The 19,175-nt window shown below is 31.0% G+C and overlaps 1 protein-coding gene across 1 annotated transcript in view; it reads left to right on the top strand.

The window, feature by feature from the left end:
• The window catches only part of LOC118188465 (glutamate receptor ionotropic, NMDA 2B-like), a 755,448-nt gene that overhangs the window by 296 nt on the left and 735,977 nt on the right, over positions 1-19,175 (top strand). Inside the window, exon 2 of the mRNA XM_085823172.1 lies at positions 16,339-16,430. The gene's annotated coding sequence lies outside the window, so the exon portion shown is untranslated. The remainder of the gene's footprint in view (positions 1-16,338; positions 16,431-19,175) is intronic.

The raw sequence follows: 19,175 nt of genomic DNA, 5'->3' as shown, positions 1-19,175 counted from the left end.
GTTTGAAAATTTTCCAATTCTACTGTGCTAATATAGTTATTTTTAGAAAATGCTGTTTAGTTACTTGCTTGTTTAAAAGTAAAGAACTTTTTAATGCTTCATTCATTTATAATTTTCATAAGATTAAGATTTTTTTTTGCCCTAAGTATATTTTACATTACAGGTTTTTCAAGGTATTAGGTAGATACAATTAAATGTTTTTCAAAAAATATTATGTCCTTATGTCAGAGTTTATGGAGGGCATATAATTTTAGTCCTTTAGAATTACTGTCCTCTAGAGTAATGACATTATATTTTGCTGGATTCATATATGTAGGTGTGGGGGTATTTACATATATGCGTAAATAAAAGAGTATAATTTATGATTTTTGCATTTAGATGTCTCTGATTTTCTTAAACCTTTCAAATTTAACAATGAAATCGTACATTTTCTTGCGGTTTGAAAATCGCATATATTTTTTTAGTCTTTTGAAAGGAATTATCCATTCTATGCATCAGTTAAAGTAAAATGCAAAAATTATGATTAGAGCTGATATTCAAAATAAATACGAATAAATAAAATACAGCATATCAAACAAAACCAATATAAATTACGATAGTCATGCGTTTCATCTATTAAAAGTCCTTTAAACGATTTTTTGAAATTAGGAAACTTGTGTTCAAATATTTTTTAAACTGTCAAATATATTTTTGTCTGATTATACTATGTTTACATTTTTCTGAGAATTTAGGTTAACTTTGCCCTCTGGTATAGTTATGTGCGTATAAGCGAATAAGTTTTAATATCTAAAAAATCTCTAGGAATGAAAAAAATAAATAAATAAATAAATCTTTCTGTATTTTAAGCTATGTGTGTGTCATTACTTAAAACCCTTTAATAATATCTCTAGCTTTAACGTCTTGCTGTAAAATGTGATTTAACCTTCTAACAAACTTTAGGCAATTTATTGTTTCGTCTAAGAGAATAAGTATAGAAAGTTCCGAAGGGTATAAAACCCCTTTTATTCTAAACTCAATAACATCAAAAAAGGCATTTATAGTTCTTACAAAGTCCGGCAGTATTTACGGCGAGAATCGCAAAGTAAAAATCCGAATGTAGAGCTAAGTTTAAATATCTAATAACAAAGTCTGCATATGCTAAATCGCAAAGTTTACTCGGTTTCACCGACAGGAATTTAAACTATCGGCAAGAATAAATGCAACACATAAGACTATATATGTTAACTAGAATAGCGAAACTAGTAGTGTTAGCTTCAAATGGAAGAATACGCTCTTACTTAACAATCTCAACTAATCGGCATTTTGGAGGGAAAAGAAAACGAGAAGGGAGAGTAAAAATTCTAAACATAAAGTAACTGGTTAAACAAATTAAATAAACCTCATATATCAATAATAATGAATAAATATTGAGTGACCATACAGTTAAAATTAAACATAAAGTTTCAGTAAAAAACGCAAAGTTAAATAAACTGTGTTTCAAACGATTAGACATAAACGCTAAAACGAGTCATCGTGCAGTTAATACATTTTAAAGATTGGGAGAAATGCGTAATATAGAAGTAACACTGATGTTTTCGCTTATTTGATTAAGACATCGCAAGGGCTACCTGCCTAATGAACGGATCCTTCGAAAAGGATTTTGTTAGAGAAAATTGACCTTTTCTATGTTACACATGGTGAAAACCACAAAAGTGCCCATACATCCGGCGCGTTAGCCGGAATTCGGAGCCAGGTTGAACTAACAGAGTTCAGTGCAGGTCCCTCGGCCACTGATGGGGTGTGAAGCAAGCACTGACAGGAGCGATGTTAAAGAAGAATATAGTTTATTCATGCGGCATAAAATGTGTGGGACGTGAAGCGAAGAGAGAGAAGATTTTGTTAATTTTCCACGTTTGAATTGATGGAAGAAAGGTTTTGTTGGAAGAAAGCACGCGATTTCATGTGACGTCATTGTATGTCGAAAATGATTCATTAATGTGAGCATTTTAAATATATAGCTGCTGTTGGAAACTTTTTATTTGAGATAACGATGATTGACAACGTATGCTATTTTCACAATTTTTTTTTTTATATTGAGAAAAATGTGTTATATTACATTAAATTTAAATCATGACATCATAGGTATATGTACTAACTTCAACTGTGCAAAGATTTTGTTTCCTGGTTTGGCTACAAAAAAAAAAAAAAAAAAAAAAAAAAAAAAAATATTTACGAATCCGTTGTTGCTTGGAGATAATGAAGTGCTTTAATTCATAGAGAAATGTTTTTATGCACTTTCTTTTCAGAAGTATAAAGAACTCATAAGTTTTGCTTTGGTCGCAGCTACCAGCTTTTTATACAGTACATTAAATTAATAATTCATTTTATTTTCAGTTTTTCAATGCATAGAACTTATAATTTTTGCCTTGGCCGTAGCCCACGTATCTGGCGAGCTGTTCGCTAGTAAGCGTTAAGGTATGACGATAACTCAAGAATACGTAATTTCTAAAGCAGTTGGATACAAGTAGTTAATTATGTAGTTAGATACCTTAAAATGTTATAAATGCTTTTATTCTGTATTATCTATTTGGTTGTTTAAAAAGTAATGATACGTTTTCTATGTGCTCCAAAAGTCCTGTATTTATATAAAGAACAATGGTTAGTCAATAGCATACTGCCCATTTTGTTTGGTAAAAGTTTACAATCGGGTGCTCATGTATTTGGCGATTCTTTTTTTGAATCCAAGATCGGCACCAAAAAGGCACGATTTCAAGATAGTCGCTACGTAAAATCAATATAAGAAGTCAAAGAAATGCACAAAATCGGTGTCCATGCACACATCGATCTATTTTCCCTTAAAAACATCAGATAATTGCACATACTAGGCATTGCGCACTGCCTTAACTTTGTCCATGTACCCAATCTATTTTCACTTAAAAAAAGTCAGAAAGCAAAGTTAAAACTATCATGATAACCAGAAATGGGGTTTCATCGCCAAAACTGAACAAAATGTGTCGCTAATCGAAGGGCCACTTCGACCCACTAAAGCCAATAACGTTTTGCTTTCTTTTAATGAGCTTCGTAATCCTCATTGACAAAAGACTCTAATTTCATCGGCGAAAGGCTGAACAAAGTGCTAATTTACGGCGTCATTTGAAATGAATGTTATACTACGAAAGAAATTTTGAAGAGAGCAAAACAAGTGAAAGACTTGCACAAGATCAGATGAGTATGGTATGTGGCAACAATTTTCATCCAAAATCCAATATTTTTTGTCAGTAATCAAACTTTTTTTTTCAAACTAGTTTTGTTTATTAAGCTCTGACCAGCGATCCAACAAATCAGATCGAATGTGTACTGTCGCCAGCACCACAGTTTGAAATTCATGTTCCAGGAATTTTAAGGGCTCATTTATGTTATGGGAATTGCATTCCATCCCGATAAAGCGAGACCACGCGCAAGTTTGTTCTCTTGACAAAAGTTATCGAAGCTCGGTTGAAAAGTGTTGTCATGCACATAGAATGATATTTAAGCCTTTCAAAAAGGCGCAACTTAGATATAAATGGTTTAAATTATTGAAGTATTTCATGAGAAACGTCTAATTTTAAACACAACGCTATTTCCATACGTCTGTTCGCTAAAAGCAAACTCACGTTTTTTAAACATAATTGAAAAATGCAGCTTAGTGCAATGATATATGAATTCGGAAATTAATTAAAAGTATTACCAATTACTAATGTCAGGATGAAAGTAACTTAATAAACTTTAAATAAAAAATTAAAAAAAAATATGCAAACTCTTTTCTTGTCCCCAAAAAACTTTCAAATATCATTGTAGAGAACATAAAATAAATAATCGTGTAGAATTTGAAAAAAAAAATTAAATTTTATTTCATAAAACATTATAACTTCGACGCCATTTTAAGTGCGCTACGTTTTGAATTCATTAAATCATGGATTATGTCAAGAAGGGGATTCACATCTAATTTAAACGTATCTTCTTCGGTGTTCCATATTACGCCAAAAACCTTCAAAGGACGTTCGTTAGATTTCCTCACATCAGAAATACCTTGTTCGTGCCATAAATTTCTCAACTCATCTGAGTTACTTTTACACTTTTTAAAATTCCTGTTCGCATCTTTAAGAAATTTTACAGCACTCTGTGAAAATTCTAAAGCTTTCTCTATTGTATCTATCTGTTCCTTAAAACGATCATCCACATAAATTGCTGAGTTAAGCATTTCCAAAGTTTCGCTTTGTTTATGTTTGTATTTTCGCATGCGATATTTAATTGTCGCAGCAAAGATAAACGTGCTTGATGTCATTCCAAAGAGCACGCGAACCATTCGTAAAACTTTGTAAGTTTTCCATTCCTTTTAATCTGGAAATAAAAAAAAAAAAAAGAAAAGAAAAGAAAATCGTAAATAATCTTTATCCTGTTCCGCTGTTCCTATGGTCAAAACTGCTTCCTGAATATCACTTCCCATCTAAGCCGAAAGTACATTTCTGTTCTTATCTTCACTATAAACTCCATTATTTTCTCTAAATTTGCCCCTCGAGTTGTTACATCTTCGATTTTCAACAGCGAAGTTGTTAGACAAGTTTTCTGTTTTTTTTACCAGAATAATTTAGTTGTATACATTCCATTTCCATACTTTAAATTATTTTCCAATCGAGAGACAAATTCCTTGTTAAATTTGAAATTACAACTGTCCGTATCATCTATCGCCAATAAATCTAACTTCTAAAAATGTGTTAGGTTTTAATTTATGGCGCAACATTCAGTTTTCATAGCATAAATGTTCTGATTCGAATTTAAATCTGATGGAGGAATTCGACTTTGAACAACCCTTCCAGAATAGAGTATCAATTAAATGCAGAAATTTGTTTAATCGTTCTTTATCTCCTGAATGAATATCCCCAAAATATTGTGCTCCAATAAGCAGTGACAAATCATTCTCTAACGATTTACTTATGTTTGACAACTGAATGTTCTTTTTCATAAGTACTTGCTTTAGTTTATTACGTGATTAAAATTGCGATTCACAAATACAGTTAGTCAAAAGCGCTTCAATTTTTATTTTATTTTTCGGATCACTTGAATTACAAAGATCAAACCGGACTATGTATATTTTCTGTATGGACTACATATGTAATACTCTAGATTTGAAAGTATAAACTGCTAGACATTCTTGCCGAATTAACGAGTTAGCGGCAGAAATCAAATTAACTCGTTTTTCAAAAAACAGCTCTGTGACGCATTATCTAACAAAATATTAATTTGTTTATTTTGAGAACTGCTTATTAATACTGCCGATAATAAGTTTAAATAGTATTTCGCCATTTCATTCATACATGCTACCGATTTGAGAACCTTTCGCCTATTCACGTCACCGGGGGGGGGGGGAGCAAGAAACGACGGGTTGATTGCAGATCAGTTCGTTATGCATCCAGCGTTTAAAAATTCCACAAAACTTTTTTTTTTTTTTTTTTTTTACGTAATTTATATATGTGTTCTTTAGAACAAGGTTTCTTAAACTGGGGGCCACGGGACCTGCAGCAGGGGGTCGCCAAAAATTTTAGCAGTTTTCTTTAACTTATTATAATAATTTCACAATTACCAAATATTTTTACACAATGTATCTGAAAATAGATAAAGATAAGACAATACAGACAAATAAAAAAAACGAAAAAGTTTCGACGCATTCTTTTTATTATATAAACGTTCATTTTCCTTGCTTTACATGTGACACTGTTATTTCTTCTGTTATTTATTTAAAATTTTCACATTGTTCTATGTCTTAAAATTAGAAATTAAAATTAATGACCTAAACCTGCAATAGTATATTAGAGTACAAGTGCAAAAATTGACAGTTTCATTCGGATTTGCGCAATACTTATGGGGTCCCACAAAATTTTGTAAATATTATTGGGGTCTTGGGAGTCGCGAAAAAATCTCAGTGATAAAAAGGGGTCGCGACTGAAAAAAGTTTAAGAAACTCTGCTTTAGAAAGACAGGAATAACACGCACCATTTTTACTAAGGTATAATTTTCGCTGTTCGATTGATAGGGGACAAGAGACAGAACAATGATAAATATTGCGTTTTGTACAAAATATACATTTTTTCACATCAACGATAAATGCAAAAATTGTAGGAAAATTCGAATTTAATTTTTTCCCGCTATAATCGACTTAATCTTAAATATATTAATTTTCGATTACTACCATATTTTTATTAGGTTTTTGTAAAGAATTAAATTTAGTTTCCAATCGCACGTCTGATGTGCTTAAAGTCTCTACTATTGCTCGTTACGTTCGCGACAATGAATTTCCATCTTCAAAAATTCCAATTATACTTCGTTTCCATATTTTAAATGTGTTCTGCGAGAACTAATGATAAATCTTTGGGTATCCATTTTAACAACACCCGCATGCAATAGGCAATTATAACTGTTAGGAATTATTCTCGAATACGTGCTTCGCATTCTGAATAAAGTATAGCATCGATACAATATCATATGATTTTCGCACTGGAGTTATGTTTAAAATTCATGACATATGCGCATCTTTAATAATATTTTTTCGCTCAAATCATTCTTTTAGTACGTTCAAGACATTTTCATAGTTTTCAATACAAAACCACATATAGCCACGTCAGCTTCGTCTGTTAAGTACAATTTTAAATAACTAAAGATTCGAGTTTTTGAGGATAGCTATTTCAAATTGTGAAAAAAATCATTAAACCTTAATGTATTGCCATCATATTTGGTATCCGCAAGAGTGGACGTTTTTCTGTATTTTGTAGTTCACTTTTGGTTTCTACAACATTCGTTCTTTCAATTTTTTGAATTTCGCTTTCTCTAGTTTCCATGATTCCATTCGCACGAATTTTCCACTTAATAATATTATCTTTGTATTCTTGTTGTTTTTCAATTTCCTTTTCTAGTTCTTCAGCTTTTCACAATTATAGAATACATACCGTATCTGATGAGAAAAGTATATTTGATGTTTTTCATCTCTTGTAAATAATACGCTCCGTTTTCAGCACGCCTTAGTATGTATACGAGAAATCAAATAAAATTTTGTTTTATTATATATAACTTTAGTATTAAATGAAGTTCATGAATCATGAAAGTGGAGAAAGATGAGAGCCGCCAGCTATATTCATATCAGAAAAACCAATGAAACAGCTGTTTCAGTCTTAAAAGTTTCTCCGAGCGCCATTAAGCGGCGTAATAAAATTTCCAGCTTTTACGTTTCGTGAAAGCGAAAAGGGAACGTCTCGAAGCTACTGTCATTATGATAAAGTAGTTCACATGCTTATAACCAGTATGTCTTTTGACTCAATAAAAGCTTTCTCGGTATATGTGGAAACAAACTTTAATCAAGAATAACTTTCTTCTTATGCACTTATGCTGAGAATGCGATATGTTTTCAAGCGAGCGGAATGTTTCAGACGATTTTAAATGTCATTCTCAATGACATATTAGAGTACAAATGTACTTACAGAGTATCATTATACGACAGTTAAAAGTTATCTCTGAAGTTTAGTTTTTACGACTGCCTCTCGAATAAACGATATCAGGAAATTTCGAGTTCAAAAGCGTTGACTGGGAATAATTAATGAAATGAAAAGCTTTTACTAAATTTTGTGCATTATATTACTTGAAAAAAAAAATGAAATCTCGTTATAATAGAGTATAATTTTAATCTTAAATATATTAAAAACGTTTGCTACATATCATAAAGTAGGATCTTAGTGCATGCTTACGTGACTACAGCATGACACTAATAATGATTTAAATTTTATCTAAAACATACATACTCTCCCATAAAATTTAAATATGAAAGAAAAATGTTTTGTAACAGCGTAAAATATATTTTCTTCTGATCCGAATAACAGACGTTATGCAGAATCTACAGTTAGATTCGACTCATTATTTTCTATTCATCATAAAAATTTAAAAAAAAAAATTGATTTATTGTTAAATGAAACAGTTATCTCATTAAATCAGTGTAACAAAAATTAAACGAAAAATTGAAAGATAACATATAACAATGAAAAGATTAATTAACACATTATTGAAAATAATTTTTCCGTTTAAGATTTACGGAAGTTAGAATTTGATAGCAAATCAGTAAGTTTATACTGCACACACAAATTCCAAAAATATATGCTTATAAAACGTTTAAGACACCTGATTACTTAGTTCCGGCAAAAGAAACATGAGCTGTCAATTTAACACCCATTGATATACACAAAAGAAGTATAATATCATTGAGATTCGTACCTTCGGTTTCTATTACTACAACCCTTCGACACGAATTTTCGAATCGAATAATTTTAAGTGCTTTCCCGCACCTGTAATTTTGTTACAAATTTTCATTTCTTATCCAAACATAAAACTGTGTCCAGCACCGTATACTCTGCTACTAATAACTTATGAAACATTTGTTTACATTAGTTATTTTAAATATGCATCACCTTATGCATGAAAAGCTTAAACTCACATAGTTCCTCAGCGTAAAGAAAATTGCTTTTAATAACACTTTAACTTTTTTCTTAAAAGTCCAAATATTAAGTATTAAATTGATTTTTGGTTTGCGACAAAAATTTGAGGTAATTTAAATATTTTTACAACTTTAAAGATAATAAAATTTTTATTTCCATTTAATCAACATTACGTATTTTTTGTATATTCTCTAAATTTAAAGGCATGAAGTAATTGGAACATTTTTATACAAGAGTGGGGTATTATATGATATGCATGTTTTGCATTGAACGTGATATTCTGGAATTTTTTCCTCATACACGTTAACATTACTTCCCGTATTCTTTGCTTGGTGATAGATATTCTGTATGATTATTAAAAATGTATTGTACATATTGCCGCAAATGCTTCAGGCTGAAATTTGAAACTATCTATCTTCATTTCCGCTATTACAGACTGCCTTCGTAATATTTAACATTAATGACATTAATTGAAATAGTTGAATATATTTTTAAACATGACTGAAACTGAAATAAAATGAACTTAGCCTTTGTTAGTATTCATTGCAAACTGCGCAAAATAAAAGGGGGCAGTTTTTTATCTCCCGTTTTACTGGGCCAATTGACGAAATTCAAATTAAGTTTTTCATGTCTCGAAAGCGCGACTTATTAGGATATGCATTAGATTTATATATAGCATTGTTCCAATATAGGTATTTTGACGTCAAATCAGACTTTTTCTGAAATGACATGGCGATTTTTTCCATATTTCGATTCTATGACTCAAATTACACCTAAATATTAAATTTTGTAATATTTGGTGCAAAATTTATAGAGAAATTTTAAAATTTATCTTGGTTCATTTTTTTTTAGTTTGCACAACTTGGCGAACTTCATAATTTATAGCAACTTATTTTCCTTTTTTTTTTTTTTTTTTTTTTTTTTTCCATTGCAGACAAGCGGGGAAAAATCATCGTTCATACTTTCAAATACTTTTATTAAAGTGCGTAAACCACATTTGGCGTTATCATCGCTTATAACAAACATGCCAAATTTCAAAATGCTCCTATATGTAAATTCATGTATATAATAAGAAATTTTGAGTAAAAAAATCTAATTTTTTGTACGTATGCTTAGAAATACATCTGTTTTAATATGATGGTAAAAATGTATAGGTTATAATTCAAAATGTTTTTCGAAAAGTTTATAAAATTTATTTAAATATACAAATTTTAAATATAAATCATAAAATATGGGCGAATTTATTTAGAATGAACCTTAATTTCGAAATGTGAAAGGAAGAAACAATGTATACCAAATTCAAATAACATAAAAGAGCTAAAATTTTGAGATCTTTGAGAGCTAAAAACTACTCGTACGATTTTTGCGAAACTTGGCAGTATCTGAGTCGTAGAATCGAAATATGGAAAAACATTGGCATCTTATTTTCGAAAAGGTCCGATTCTGTGTTAAAATATCTATATTAGAACAATGCTGTATATAAATCTAATACATATTCTAAGTTGCTCTTTCGAAACATGATAAACACAAGTTGAATTTAGTGAACTGGCCCAGTAGAACGGGACAACTGTCCCCCTTTCTTTGCAGTGTACATTATTATGAACTATGTTTATCGTATCTTTAACACTTTACATTCAGTATGACTTTTATATGACCGATTTAACAGAAAAGGTTTACCAAAATTTTATATCCACAGAATTCAAAATGTTTTTCCAAACATTTGCTTCTGTTATATCCTTTCATGCAGTTTCCCCTTTTTAAATCCCGAGAAACAATCATGATTTTATTAGCAGCAAATGACTTCAGCTGACGCAAAGACCCAGTGTTAACCCCATCATCAGTAAAATCTTTTTTATGCTGTCAAGGCATAAGAAATTCTCAACATGAACTGTCGTCAAGCACTTAGCTTTATTTAAAGGCTTAGCAATGGAGTTCGGTACATTTAACACTGTAGCTCATTCCAACAACTCATACTTCTTTTTTTTATGACGGAAACGCTACAAGAACCTTGTTTATAGAAAAACAGCATTTAAAGAATAGCAGTCCCTCGCTTTGTTTGATATTATTAGCTAAATTCAGAAGTCCAAAAAATTTAAAACTTTTATTTGTTAAGAATAACTGAATTGTTATGATAATCTGCCGTGTTAGTTCTTTTTAAAATGTATTTTCGGGCGAGGGGAGAAATTCATAGACAGTTTGCTTAACAAATACTCAAAAGTCGAAGGGAGAAAAAAAATTTCAAATTAAAATTTCTATTGGAGAATGAAGATAATGACAAGTAAGTTGTAAATAATTAGAGAATTTTGCCTAATTTTAGTAAATGAAAACGCTAAAGATGTGTAAGCGCGTTGAAGAAGCATTCTGATTAGTTTTAAGTGAAAAATGGTGACAAAGCCGTCAATGAATAATGAGAAAATAATTTTTTTCCTTATAAAGTAAATGCATATTTAATGCACCTTTTGGCAAGTGTGCATTTTGCCATATGTGCTTTTAAGTTTTGTATGTGAACACACGAGAAATTTAGATTTAATTTCGCGAGAATTCAGACATAAAATAATTATTTAATATCCCGAAATATTTTTCCTTCAGTCTAGTCAACGTGTTGCGTAGGGAATTTGGGCAATGCTTAGGACTCAGTTTATTCTCTTCTTTCAGAAAAATTATGATGAAGGGCAGCATTAAAGATAATATTAAAGGACGACAAACAAAACACTTAAACCAGAATCAATGAAAACCTTTGTACTCGTTTGAAAAGAAAACAGGGAACAGGATACGAAGGCTTTTAGAGAGTAATACTGTCTTATTTGGAGACAGAAGTTTTTAAATGGTTACTCAAATAATGGAAGATAAAAACCTTTATATCAATAGCATTAGCTCCTAAATATTTGAGCGTTCGAATAAAAGCTGATTACAAATAATAAATGCTGTTTTCGTGAAACAACATACAATCAAAGAAGAGTTTCTTACAGACTGCTTTACTAAGGCTGGAAATTTTCATGCCAGAAGAAAGGAAGGGAGGGAAAATATTTCAAAACAAAGCTGAAATGAGATTACAATATTTTACAAGATATTTTCATTTCCATCGAGTTTGGGGAGAAACGTATTATTAAATCTCTCTCGGAATGTTAAGGAAGAAAAATATGTTTTTTAACTTAAGGTATATTTTTTTTTTCTTATTTATACAGTTGTTCTGTTTAAAAAGACTTTCATTACTGGTTTGGATTGGATCATTAAATTGCGGTAAAGTAAGCGACAGGTGTATAATTGTTGTAAGGAACTCCTTCGTGGAGGACATTTAAGGCTTTTTTTTCTCGATACAAATAGTCAAATCTGTGAAATTTCCCACACAGCCAGCCTGTTCCGCGAGATTTGAGCTGTACCGAACTGTCTGTATTATCGCTGAAAAAAAAAGCATTACATTAGTTATGATAAATTGATTCATTTACTACAAATAAAATTTTATAAATATGTAAAATATAAGGGATTATATGTCATTATGATCTGAAGGAAAAATTGCCATTCCATTAAGCAAAATAAAAGCATTTGCGCCATTTTGTCTAATATTGAATGGTACTAAATTATTTTTGTTTATAACTCAAGAGCTTAAAAGTAATTTAATTTTAATTTTGATGCAACTTTGCATACCATATGAAAAAGAAAATATCCATTTATATTAGCGTTATTATACAATAAGAGCGAATATTTCGGCATCTAATGGCTTCCGCGTGTTTGAGCATCAATATCAATAATATTCGTATAGTAAATCAGAACTACTAACACTTCTGCAGCAATATTCGGAAAGTTGCTCCGCGGCAATTTAAAGTTTCATATTCGTCTTCTGCTTAAAGCCAGTTTTCTATAACTATTTATTTTATTCTTTCTTTATTTATATTTTTTAATCTTGATAAAGATGTTGATAAGGGAGTAACACGGAAACATATGGCTAAAATTTCACCAGAATTTGGATAATAATAATTTAACTTATCAACACATCAAAGAGGAATTCAAAATTTTAAATATAATACAGGAATACGTTTTAGCAAAATTTATTAAACTGTGGTTGCAGCTTTAAGGTTTTTTTTAATTTATTCGACGTAAAATTTGCAATTTCGATTTGTTTATAAAAATAAACAGCACGAAACTCTTGACATAAGATGTGGTCAAATATCATGAAGCAAAATTTTACTGAAAGAAATGAAAATATTGATGATCCAATGAGTACCATTATGAATGATTGAAAACAGTTTAAAATGCTCATTTGAACAATACACAGGTAAAATGTTTAGAAAATGGAGTTATTGAATAGCTTGCAAATGATGAAAATGAACAAACTGTGGCAGAAGTAAAAATTCGCACTTAACAGAAGTGACAAGAAATATTCAACAAAATATGAGTTGGTGTAATACCGAGGAAGCTTTAAGTGTATTTGTGAAACCGGAGAAAAACCTAAAGATAGAACTTTGGAGAAATAATGATTATTCATATTCTAAGGAATGATTTATTCAGAAAGAGTGGCATTTTTGAAGTAAACGAGCATTCAAACTTCATTTGATAAGACTTCATACGCTGTTATTATTGTTGATTTGAAAGCAAAAATTTATTACATGTAATTAAATTACACAGGGTGTTTCATAGATCATGGTGCAAACTTGGAGGGGTGGTGGAGCATACTAAAACATGCATTTTTTTATAGGAATATAGGTTCTAAAGTGACAGGTTAAGGCAGGAACGAAAAAAAAAAAAAAAGACACAAAAGGAAAGTGTGTTTATGTACAAAATCAACACAAAGTGTTTCTTTGTAGCAATACAGTATTTACAATAAATGTTCAAAATTGCGACCACCGGCAGTAATAATGTCGTAACGTCGCAGAAAGGTTTGATGAACATTTTGAAAAAGGACAGGCATTTCGGGCACGCTTGCAGCCGTAATAGATAGTCGTGCAACGAGGTCCTCCAGTGAATCAACGGAAGTCTCGTAAATGATCCTCTTCAGATGACCCCCATAAAAAATCAAGCTGGATAAAGCTGGCGAACGGAGTGGCCATCGAACGGCTCCACCACGGCCAATGCATCGGCCCGGAATGTGGAATGTGGACGTGTGCCGTGTGGATTATGAGTTGCCCACACATGTGGCTATTGAAGATGCCGTCCTGTGAGAAAGTTGCCTCATCCGTGAATAGCACATCTGATCGGAAATCCGCCTGCGTCGCACACTGCTGCAAGAACCAGTGACAGAAATGAATTTGAAGAGGGTAATCTGTCTCTTGCAAGGCTCGCAATCTCTGCAAATGGTATGGGTGCAAACCATTTTCATGCAATACTCTCCAAACCGCGGAACTACTCAACTGCAGACGACGTGCAATAGCTCTTGTACTTGTCAGAGGTGATTCTTCCACAATGCTCAAGATGGATTCTTCAATGCGAGGTTGTTGTGCACTTCTTCTTCCAGTCAATTGCAATAGTGTCAGAGATGGCTTCAAATGACCCGTTTTCACACAGAGATCGATGCAACCTCTCGAACAATGTGTCCTTCGGCATGCGCCTGTTCGAAATGGTACAACCGTAGCGCTGCTCTGCCGTTCCCATTAGCAGCACTATACATGAGGCGCATGTAAGCTTTTCCCCCTGTATGTAAATTCACCCATAACACTCGACATCAGAGATGCGAATGATCCTCTGATGTATCGGATCGTGGTTTGTCCGGCTCACTACCGCCCTCTACCGCTGCATTGCCAGCCAGCTGTAGTTCCTATTATTGTTAGTGTTTCCTTTTTTGAACATTTATTGTGAATACTGTATTGCTGCAAAGAAGCACTTTGCGTTTATTTTATACATAAACACATTTTTCTCTCGTGTCGTTTTTTTTTCCCGTTCCTGCCTTAATCCGTCACTTTAGATTCTACATTCCTATTCAAAAAATGCATGTTTTAGTACGATCCACCACCCCTCCAAGTTTGTCTCATGATCTATGAAACACCCTGTAGATAATTTTACTCACTGATTTTTTTTTTTTTTCATTGCAGAAATGCATTATTAAGTTTGTTTTCTTCTCAGTACCTTCCACAAGCAAAAAAAAAAAATTCTTTGAGGTTTAATGAAATTTTATTCCTATAATTCGGCATCCTTAAAGCCCTAAATATAACGTTATCGGAATTGTGTTGTAATTTCGTCTTTTAAAATGTAGTTTATATCATTAAAGAAATATACTATATTATAAAAGAAAATACTAAAGTATTTGTTTCACATAAATACAAGTAAATTTTAAAACTTGTATTTATGTGAAAATGTAGATAAAATTTATATAATTTAAATTAATGTAATGAAACCTCAAGTAGTTTATTGCAAACTGTGATTCTGTAGGGCCTTTCAATGTTTCCAATATTTGTCTAACAGCTTACGAGTAGGAGTGCTGTTAAAGCTATGAACAAATATTTTGGCAGTTTCTTTCAAAAGGTTTCTACAGATTATGATGGCAATCCATAATCAGCGCGAGCAACATTTCTTATTGATTAACAGCTCTAGCTTTCCTTAAGACGCAGGTTGCTTGGAAATCATAAATAACTGTCAACAGCCTGCACTTCTGAGCCCATAAGTTGAAAAATGCTTTCACGAAGCAAAGACCCGAAACATTGGAACGCATTCTGCAAAATTAATGTGTTATCTGTAATTTTGGTAAGTGTGCAGCAATTTTTGAAAGGTTTGAAATTTGAAATTTAGGGTTATTAAAATGTGCGTGTAGAAATAGATTTTGAATCAGTTGGCATCGTAAAATTTATGTAAAAAGAGAAAGACGGTAAGTTGACCCCACCAGAAGAATAAAATCTTTGTACATTTTATGAATATTTGGTGTGATGTACATAAATTTACTCCATCGCAAGTGAGTAGCTGCAATGGAAGTGTCTAAAGTTCATACATTGTAACATTATTCAGGGAAACCTTATTTAGATAATATTAAGCCTACTTTAGCATATATTTAAAGACAATTTCGTAGTCTCTGTGTTATTATTGAGCAAATGTACAAGTATAAACCTTAAAATTTTAATACGTATTTTATTATCTTTCGAAGTTTTTTTAAGCTTTTCTTTTCTTTCCCCCTATGAGAATATTTTTGTTTGGAAAATATCCATTTATTGTACGAAGTGGCAAACGAGAGACCTAAAAGTAGGCACAATATGTATAAGCTAGCTTAAAATTCATACGGACGGAAAAAATAAATTCCTCTTTATCAACCAAAGAAATTTCGGAAATCTCTCTATTTCTCCAATAAAATATTGAAAGAAAGTCCCTTTGGTTACATATTGCTAATTTATATCCAACAGTTTATTTTGACATAAATATTATGATACATTGAATGCGTAATTGTAATGCAAATGTGACAAAATGTCAACAAAATTATTATTAAGTATTGGTTATGCTACTAATGAACTATTTATTTTAGAAATGTGCTCCAATTAATTACGATAATAAATGTGAAGCTGATTGATACCCTTGATTTCAACAGTTGCATCAATTACTTAGTTGTCAGGGTAATACATTACAAGGGATAAATGAAGTATAAGTTGCCACTTGCAAAGTTTAAAATTGCTAGACATCTCGGTTTTCAAAATTTTTATCCTCTAATTCATTCCAGTTGTAACATTTTGTATTCTAATGTAGTTCTATATGATGATCACGCGATTTCTCCCATGCAAAATCCTAGGCCTTGTGTCAAATGATTTAAGAATCGATAGTTTTATATATGGTTTATGTATTTTTATCATATATATTTATGTCTAGTTACGCATTTAACATACATTAAGGTTCTTTATTATGTTAATTAATGTTTTGATGGATCTTTTTTATGTAGGAAAAGACCCCCAATGTCCCGTTCTTCAGCAAATGAAAACATTTTGATAAGTCACATACATCGGATTTCAGGAAGTGCCTTAATAATACTAGGTGAGCTAATATTAGTTACATACCCGTGTTAGCTTTGAAAATACATAGCATAATCATAGGATATTACACTTTAAACACATCTGAATATTATATACTTTAATGTATACATACTACACTTTTAATAAAGAACTTGAAGTTTTCGAAACATTTCAATATTAATTTTTCATGAATTGTAAGTAACACAACAAAATTGAGACAATGTGCATTTTTGTTGTAATATAAAACAACACTACAAAAGGGTTGAAACTTTTACAATAAGTGATGCTAGTTTTCCTTTATCTTTTAATTTTGTTATGATTTACAAAATAAATATGTAGGTAATAAGTGAGCTACTAGAGACTAAAATTATCGTATCAAAGATAACTTTTTAAATAAGGTTTAAGAATATAGCTTCTGTGGTATTTGTTTTATTTTAAATACTACTTAGGTGAGCTATGTTGTTAAAGTTCTATTTATTAAACAGTTACAATTCAACAAAAGGGAACGACTGCCTGTAATCCCCCAGTAATGTATTTTATGATAAGCTAAGAATAAAATAATAGTTAGCATAGCTGGAAGGAGTAAAATGTTACTTGTAATAATCACCAACTCCGAGAATCCTTTAACGATGTTTATACGCATTTCCTCAAATGGTCATTGAAGTGATTACGGTGGTGATAACCCTTCATAATTGCCTGAAGTTCCGGAAAACGATGGGGAGTGTTTCAAGAGGTAGTTCTGACAAAACATTGCCAAATAAATCCCAGTGTTCATTTACCGAGTGTTACATAGACATCTGTTCTTGTAGTGGCAATAAACAACAGAAGCTAGTGTTTTCTTTCTGTATCTTCAAGAATCAGAAGAAATAATCTTTGATATTTTTTCTATGAGTGGCATCTGGCATATTGAATGCATATTCACTTGCTTACAACTTCTTAGTAGCATAATCCCTGCCTGGCGGTTAGACAATTTAACATATAGCAGTTTTTTTTTTAACTTTTCGATTTGGTAATTTACACTATCGTACTAAAAATAGGTATTAATAGCAGCCAGTATTAAATTATTTTACAGGTCTCATCAAAAGATAATGTTTTTCAAATAGATTTCAATATTTCAGTTTCTGTTATAGGAGCCTAGAGTTCCGAAAAATTTCGTATTTAGAAATGAGTTAAAAATAAAGGGAATACTCTTTTTGTACATATGGTTTTTACAGATAATGTCTGATAATAACCAACTACGTGAAATTTCACGTCAGTTTTTTACATAGTACAGTATGAAATAAAACATTATTTCGCTTGTATATACATGTCTAGTACTGCAATTATCTGTATCGCGATTAATAAACTCACGATTAATATCAGTAATTTGTAGAAAAGAGTTTTCGTCAAAAGAATGATTTGGGGATCACATTAGCAAAACAAAATAATGTAGGTTCTTTTGATGCAGTCCAAATTGTTTACATAAAGTTTTCTTTAAGTCTAATGCCTCAACATGAAATAAAATTGAATCTCTCAAATAAAATAAGAAGAAATTATGCATCATTTCTGGACTTTAAAGTCTACAAGTAATGATTAACCTGTTTTCAGCAATAAATAACAACAGCTATTCTGGAATTTTTAATTTTTCATATAAAATGTGAAACAGATTGTAAAAGAATACAAATTTTTGAATTTAATTTCTTTCAAATAAATAAAATTTTAGAGATTTTTTTTGTATGTGTTGTGAGATAATTCTGCAGCAGGCTTAATTAACGAACATAGACAATTCATTTAAAAGAATCAATTTGTATTTTAATACCGTTTGCTTTTTTAATAATTAATATACTAATTTTTAAGCATTTTAGATACAGTGCCAAAAATTAAATTCAGAAGTAGTGAAAAGCAAACTTCCATTAGGCACATCTGCCAAATTAACAACTCAACTTTTAAGAGAAGTCAATGTTTGGAGCAGAGAATCTCTTTACGCATTAGTATCTTTCTTTGAATATCGAGAGAATTTTTTACCTTTGAAAAACTCATAATCCTCTGAACAAATAATACAGTTGCATTTAAAAGATATTTTAATTAATCGTGTTCCATAATTTATAATACCACATATGATAATTTTTTTGAATACGGCTAGGCACATTTAACTCTTTCTAGTAGAGCCCAGAAAATTTATGTTTAATTTCAGTATGAGTAGATATAATTAGAAACTTGTACTCGTGCTCGTAATAAACTACAATGTAAAAGTATTTAAGCAGTATTTGATTGTAAAATTTGCGACAATTTTAAAAAAGTCAAATACAAGGTATATAGTAGCTTGCCAATTTTTTTTTCACTTAATGATGTAAGTCATTACTCCACGAAACAGTTAACATTAGAACCGGTTTACCTATAACCGCGGGCTGGGTGAAATTCACCCCAATTAATAATAATCTGTGTTGTTATACTAAAAATATGCTGTAATTATTTGGCAATGACATTTATTTATTTTTTAAATTAAATTGTTATAATAAGTAATAAAAATAAGATATTTCAATATGGAATATTGTATATAGTTAGTAAAATAGACACACAACTTTATCAGAAATATTTAGTTTCTTACCAGTCAAGATTTCCTACACAGTTTATGCATATTTTGGGCAACTTCTTTTTATATATTTTGTACACTTTACACATATCGGCATTTTACAGTCAGAACAAGTATCTACAGTTTTGTTTCTACATTTGAAAGCTTGGACAATGAACCCTTTTTCACATATGCGCAGCTCTTCAATAGTATCCG

This window comes from Stegodyphus dumicola, chromosome 9, assembly GCF_044657685.1.
Source record: "Stegodyphus dumicola isolate Sdum_Otavi_A_Nest chromosome 9, ASM4465768v1".
NCBI classification, from domain to species: Eukaryota; Metazoa; Arthropoda; class Arachnida; order Araneae; family Eresidae; genus Stegodyphus; species Stegodyphus dumicola.
The sequence above is the reverse complement of the archived record's forward strand: the minus strand, read 5'-3'. Positions and strand labels throughout refer to the sequence as shown.